General features: G+C 41.6%; 1 pseudogene; it reads right to left on the bottom strand.

Annotated features, from left to right (window-relative positions):
• Positions 1–207: 207 nt before the first annotated feature.
• The window catches only part of LOC112073198 (phosphatidylinositol 3-kinase catalytic subunit type 3-like), a 23,415-nt pseudogene continuing 15,934 nt past the window's right edge, over positions 208–7,688 (bottom strand).

Here is a 7,688-nt window from a genome sequence, read left to right as displayed (position 1 = left end):
GCATCTAYCTGGTATTATTAAAATGAGTTGCTTACCATCAACTGTGTCGTTGGATCTGATCATCATTAGATTGCAGCGATGCATCTTTTAACCATYGAATCAATATATGGACACAATCACAGGATACTTATGAATGCCAGGTGTAAACGCCCCGAAACACGCAAGCCTCACACACAGCCTGGTATTATACACAGAGACAAGGCAACATCAGTGTTATACTGTAGTAACAGGGTTTTATTTGGCCATACATCTCATATGTTGAATCAATAATATACAGAATATATACAAAATGCTACCGCACAGTCCGGGTTGAGTTTTCTTCATTCTTGCAGTGAACAGAGGTTGGCAGTGCATCATTTGCCTCCGTTCATCAGTGTCATGGATGGATCCTGTCAATCTCCCACACACACACCACCTGCAGGGGAGGGTCGGGGTACCTGGTGTTACTATGGCAACAGCTCCCCCTCTCTGTCCACCCATCCACTGTCCAAGTCGGATGATCTTTCTGTCCTTCTCATCTGCGCCAGTACTGAGGAGAGATAGGAGACAGACAACACYGTTAGCCGACACACTAGTCATGTAGACGCTTAACACATGTAAACWCAAATAAATATTTACCAACCCATAACACCTAAACATCATACCTCAAACATACCTCATTTGCACACACAGTATATAGACTTTTTCTCTATTGTGTTATTGACTGTATGTTTGTTTATTCCATGTGTAACTCTGTGCTGTTTATGTCGCACTGCTTTGCTTTATCTTGGCCAGGTCGCAGTTGTAAATGAGAACTTGTTCTCAACTRGCCTACCTGGTGAAATAAAGGTGAAATAAATAAAAACAAAAAATAAACTTGTAAAAGTACCTCAAACCAGGTAGTCATTGTTGTAAAAATAGAATTGGTTCTTAAAGGCTATTAAGGACACATACATTAACACTGCTACAGAAAAGGTCAGTATATTTGTCCCAGTTTTGATACACAATGAACTTCGGTTGTGACACACACACACAAACACACACACACCTGGGCAAACTTGTGTATCTGCTCTACCACGGCAGCAAACAGAGCCCCCACGCTCTCATCAATCAGACTCTGCATGTAGTGAACGGCCTCCTCGTMCGACAGGTCCAATCGGAACTTGTCCTGCACCTGGAGGGGGAGGAGACAGAATGTTCAGGCGAGAGATAAATCCTTGTTAAATACATTCATTGGGTTTCTTCTTTCATGTGGAGACACGTAAAATCCACACACAAGTGTACATTACAGTATGTCTGCAGAGTGAAAAACACACACAGTATTTCCCACCCACTTTCTTAACAGTCTTGTCAGGCTCCAGGGCGATGTCAGGAATGTTGGCGTCCACCATGAGAGAGAACAAATTCAGGATGAGGTTAGAGTACCTGGAGAGAGAGACAAGAAAGAGGGAGAGAAATGAAAAAGGTTCATCACAGATGATATAATTGTGTGTGTGTATACTGTGTGTGTCCTACCTCCTGAGGTGAAGGAAGGCTGTGTAACACTGTTTCCTGAACTCCTGGTACTGTTCACTCTGCATGCCACCCATCCCCTCCACCATCTCCTTACTCAGCTTCATGGGGGGAGGCAGGGGCTTGGGGTCACGACCCAGGATGTAGCCAAAGTCTATGTGGAATAACTTTCCTGAAATAGGAAGATGGAAAGGTATTCATAAAGCCCTTTTTACAACAGCAGTTGTCACAACGTGTATTTAGTCATGCAGAACAGAGTAGAGTAGCTTTTGAAGGAAAGAACTAGTGATCAGACAATGTATGGTACAAATCCAACCGCACATAATTCCTATAGACTCACCAGTCTTTGTGAGGAGCAGGTTGTCCAAGTGTCTGTCTCCCACTCCCAGGATGTATGTGATGACACAGTAACCAGCTGGAAAAAGAATGACAAAACGACATCTCTGTAGTCATCCAAAAACACACATTAGGCTGATGAAAACAGAGGGCACCATGCCAACTCGTTGAATGGCCTACTTCTGAAGTTCTATTTTGGAAAGAAATGTTGTTTTACCCTTAAAGGGGCAGTAGGCAGCTTTTTGTGCGACCCACCAAATTCACATAGAAATGTGAGTTCTTAATCTGTCATTCTCATTGACAGCAAGTCAGAAGCGGTATATCCGTTCTATGTGCACTATTTCTATGCTTCTCTTAATTTTCGTTTTTCTGTCAGTTTTGTACACCAGCTTCAAAAAGCTGCAAAAATGTTAGGTTATTGAAAATATATTTCACAGAGATTTAGATGGTACAATGATTCTCTACACTATGCTTGTTTTGTCACCAACTGAAATGAAGCTAAACATTYACATTTTTGCAACCAGGAAATGGCGGAGCGATTTCTGCATACTGTATCTTTGAGTGTGTGTACATTACTGCATTTAAACGTGGGATATTGTTTATCAACTGTAACAGCAAGCATTGTCTATGTATGGCCCAAACACGACTACTACACACTAATCCGGGGGAGAGGTAGAGGTGGAGCAGGAATAAAAGATGAGAGGGAGGAGAAAGAAGAGGTTGAGAGGGAGGAGAAAGAAGAGGTTGAGAGGGAGGAGAAAGAAGAGGTTGAGAGGGAGGAGAAAGAAGAGGTTGAGAKGGAGGAGAAAAGGAGAAGAGCAAGAGAGGAAGAGGAAGAAGAAGAGATAGGAGGTTGAGAGGACGGAGGGATGGAAGGTGATGTACCTTGAATAGTGTGGCGGTGTCTGGTACGATGCCTCTGATTCTCACCGAGGGTTCCAGAGGCAGAGGGATGGGGTCAATCTCACACAGGTTCACCTTCTCATTGTCCGCTAGCAAAGCCTGCAGTCGCTCCGTCTGAAACACAGGGGGTGCCACTGTCAACCATCCCAATCATAACACCATATAGTCACAAGGAAGGAAGACTTGAGGGTCGGAATGCTGGATTGTTTGTGTATTTGCCTGTGTGTGTTTGCCTATGTGTGTGTAGGCCTGTGTGTTTCTCTAGGTCTTAGTTGGTACACATATTAGGCCCTATAGCTACTTCTTGATGTGTGTGTGTGTGTGTGTGTGTGTGTGTGCGTGTGTGTGCGTGCGCGTGCGAGATAAATCTCCCATACCTTCTTCTTGCGGTTGCCGCTCTCTCTGCACGGCCTTCATCAGCTGTACCAGTCTGTCCACAAACGTCTGCTGGGACGCCAGGAGAGATCGCATCACCCTCACTCTTATCACCCTGAAGAGAGAGAGATAGAGGGAAGGGGTCAAATGAAAGAGAGGAGGAAATGAGTTATACTCAAGGTAACCAATCATAAACACTCCAGTGTTTCTTCAACATGCTGTGCTGTATCACTCACTGCACATGCAAATTCATAGTGCTGAACATTCACATTACAAACTGCAAGGTGAAGTAAAATAGGAGATGTGAAAGACAGACCTTGAGCAGTGCTTGGCTGAACCTCCCGATGACGTTGAGGTACATATTGTGGGTCTTCAGGTCTCTCTGCTGGGTGTCCTGGTCTTCACACTCCACTATTACATACCTGAAAGGGTACACACAGATTTAACACACGCACACACGTAGGCTACATACAGTTGAAGTCGGAAGTTTACATACACTTAGGTTGGAGTCATTAAAACTTGTTTTTCAACCACTCCACAAATTTCTTGATAACAAACTATAGTTTTGGCAAGTCGGTTAGGACATCTACTTTGTGCATGACACAAGTAATTTTTCCAACAATTGTTTACAGACAGATTATTTCACTGTATCACAATTCCAGTGGGTCAGAAGTTTACATACACTAAGTTGACTGTGCCTTTAAATAGCTTGGAATATTCCAGAAAATTATATCATGGCTTTAGAAGCTTCTGATAGGCTAATTGACATAATTTGAGTCTAAAATTGGAGGTTTACCTGTGGATGTATTTCAAAGCCTACCTTCAAAGCAGTGCCTCTTTGCTTGACATCATGGGAAAATCAAAAGAAATCAGCCAAGACCTCAGAAAAAGAACTGTAGACCTCCACGAGTCTGGTTCATCCTTGGGAGCAATTTCCAAACGCCTGAAGGTACCACGTTCATCTGTACAAACAATAGTACGCAAGTATAAACACCATGGGACCACGCAGCCGTCATACCGCTCAAGAAGGAGACACATTCTGTCTCCTAGAGATGAACTACTTTGGTGCGAAAAGTGGCAAATCAATCCAGAACAACAGCAAAGGACCTTGTGAAGATGCTGGAGGAAACAGGTACAAAAGTATCTTATACACAGTAAAACGAGTCCTATATCGACATAACCTGAAAGGCCGCTCAGCAAGGAAGAAGCCACTGCTCCAAAACCACCATAAAAATGCCAGACTACGGTTTGCAAGTACACATGGGGACAAAGATCGTACTTTTTGGAGAAATGTCCACTGGTCTGATGAAACCAAAATAGAACTGTTTGGCCACAATGACCATCGTTATGTTTGGAGGAAAATGGGGGGGCGCTTTACAAGCCGAGGAACACCATCCCAATCGGTGAAGCACGGTGGTGGAGCATCATGTTGTGGGGGTGCTTTGCCTGGCAGGAGGGCTGTGCACTCCACAAATAGATGGCATCGACGAGGAAGGAAAATTATGTGGATATATTGAAGCAACATCTCAAGACATCAGTCAGGAAGTTAAAGCTTGGTTGCAAATGGGCCTTCCAAAATGGACAATGACCAAGCATACTTTCCATATAGTGTGGCAGAAATGGCTTGAAGGGGACGAGACAAGTCAAGGTGATTGGAGCGGCCATCACAAACGCCCCCTGACGTCGAATCCATAGAAAATGTGTGGGCAGAATCTGAACAAGTGTGTGGGCGGAGCTAAGGAGGCCTACAAACCTGACTCAGTTATCACCAGTTCTGTCAGGAGGAATGCCAAAATTCACCCAACTTATTGTGGAAGCTCGTGAAGGCTATCCAAAACGTTGACCACGTTAACCATTTTAAAGGCCATGCTACAAATACTAATCGAGTGTATGTAAACTTCTGACCCACTGGGAATGTGATGAAAGAAATAAAAACTGAAATAAATAATTCTCTCTACTATTATTATGACATTTCACATTCTTTAAATAAAGTGGTGATCCTAACTGACCTAAGACAGGGAATTTTTACTAGGATTAAATGTCAGGAATTGTGAAAAACTGAGTTTAAATGTATTTAGCTAAGGTGTATGTAAACTTCCGACTTCGACTGTATATACACACACACAAAGTTTGTGATCCTCACCAGTACAGATAGTTGGCCAGTGTTGAGTTCTTACAAGCACGGGAGATGAGGAAGGTACACAGGTCCTGCTGTAGAAGACAAATAACATTGAGTTATATACCGTACTAAACATATTAGTTATATACCCTACTAAATTCCAAATAAGAGTCTGTGCTTTCATAAGTTTTCCTCTGCTCACAGTGGCCGCCCCTGTGAAGAGGGTGTGGGTTAGAAACTTTTCAGACACACCCCTCTACCTCCACTATATAAAAGCCAGTGACAAAAATGTAACTTCCTGTTCCGGGTATGCTAGGATGACGATCCAGTGTCAGAATGGTTCAGAATCACTTTAGATGAAGCCAACATCAGCATGGACTTTGATTGTGTATGGTATGAACTTTGACCCCGTGTTCACTACAGAAGTGATATCTCCTAGCCGTTGAGTTGGCAACAGCTGCCTACAAACGCAGGTTTAGGAAGAACGGTCCGAGTATCCCGTCTCCCCACACACAACGTTACTACGAAGTATTCCGTGACTACAGAGACCAGAGACATCCTCAAAGGACAGAGGACTCGGGTCGTCGATACGGCTTCCATCTACCACCAACCCTACTGAAGCGCAGCTCAGAGTAATATGTATTGCATTTTCCTTGTCAAATGGGCGGTATTAGAATGCATAAGAAACTATATTTACGAGAGCACAGCTTTTGCCTGTTCCGAATCTCCCGCTCTTTCACTAAAATCCCGCCCCTTCCCTTTGTGTAACAGCTGTCATATCTATTCCGCCGCTAGGGACGTTTTCTGTATGACGTAATTTGTGATCAAGTTATGATTTAATTGTTATGTGTGATTCTGTGTGATTAGTTAGGTATTTAGTAATAAATAATTAAACCCAATTTTGTATTGCTGATTCAACTTGTTAGCCAGGATCTTGCAGCAATCAAGGACTTACAAACTTCAGATGAGACTGAATAAAATGACGATTAATGTGACTGTTATTTAGTAAAATATTACAAAATCTTTAAGAGTTTATTCGAAAGATAACAGCTCTATAAATATTCTTTCGTGGTGTCCTCTCTAGTTAATTAATATTTACATGATTAGTTCAATCAGGTAATATTGATACCGGAGAAATTATTTTTATAGAATAGCATGTATAGCCATCAATCTGGATAAGTCAAAGACACGACACTTACAAGCCGAGGAACCCATCCCAATCGTGAAGCACGGTGGTGGCAGCATCATGTTGTGGGGGTGCTTTGCTGCAGGAGGGACTTGGTGCACTCCACAAAATAGATGGCATCAGAGGAAGGAAACTTATGTGGATATATTGAAGCAACATCTCAAGACATCAGTCAGGAAGTTAAAGCTTGGTTGCAAATGGGCCTTCCAAATGGACATGACCCAAGCATACTTCCAAAGCTGTGGCAAAATGGCTTAAGGACAACAAAGTCAAGGTATTGGAGCGGCCATCACAAAGCCCTGACCTCAATCCCATAGAAAATGTGTGGGCAGAACTGAACAAGTGTGTGCGAGCAAGGAGGCCTACAAACCTGACTCAGTTACACCAGTTCTGTCAGGAGGAATGGGCCAAAATTCACCAACTTATTGTGGGAAGCTCGTGGAAGGCTATCCAAAACGTTTGACCCACGTTAAACAATTTAAAGGCAATGCTACGAATACTAATCGAGTGTATGTAAACTTCTGACCCACTGGGAATGTGATGAAAGAAATAAAAACTGAAAAAAATAATTCTCTCTACTATTATTATGACATTTCACATTCTTTAAATAAAGTGGTGATCCTAACTGACCTAAGACAGGGAATTTTTACTAGGATTAAATGTCAGGAATTGTGAAAACTGAGTTTAAATGTATTTAGCTAAGGTGTATGTAAACTTCCGACTTCGACTGTATATACACACACAAAAGTTTGTGATCCTCACCAGTACAGATAGTTGGCCAGTGTTGAGTTCTTACAAGCACGGGAGATGAGGAAGGTACACAGGTCTGCTGTAGAAGACAAATAACATTGAGTTATATACCGTACTATACATATTAGTTATATACCCTACTAAAGATATTAGTTATATACCGTACTAAACCTATTAGTTATATACCGTACTAAACTATTAGTTATATACCTACTAACTATTAGTTATATCCTACTAACCTATTAGTTTATACCTACTAACTATATTTATATACCTACTAAACATATTAGTTATTACCTACTAAATATTAGTTATATACCCTACTAAACCTATTAGTTATATACCCTACTAAACCTATTAAGTTTATCCCTACTAAACTATTAGTTATATTACCTACTAAAACTATTAGTTATATACCTACTAAACCTATTAGTTATATACCTACTAAACATTAGTTATATACCCTACTAAACATATTAGTTATATACCCTACTAAAATATTAGTTAATATACCGTACTAACATATTA

The sequence above is a fragment of the Salvelinus sp. IW2-2015 genome, unplaced genomic scaffold, assembly GCF_002910315.2.
Source record: "Salvelinus sp. IW2-2015 unplaced genomic scaffold, ASM291031v2 Un_scaffold2186, whole genome shotgun sequence".
NCBI classification, from domain to species: Eukaryota; Metazoa; Chordata; class Actinopteri; order Salmoniformes; family Salmonidae; genus Salvelinus; species Salvelinus sp. IW2-2015.
Note: the sequence above shows the minus strand (reverse complement) of the source record. Positions and strands in the feature narration are given on the sequence as shown.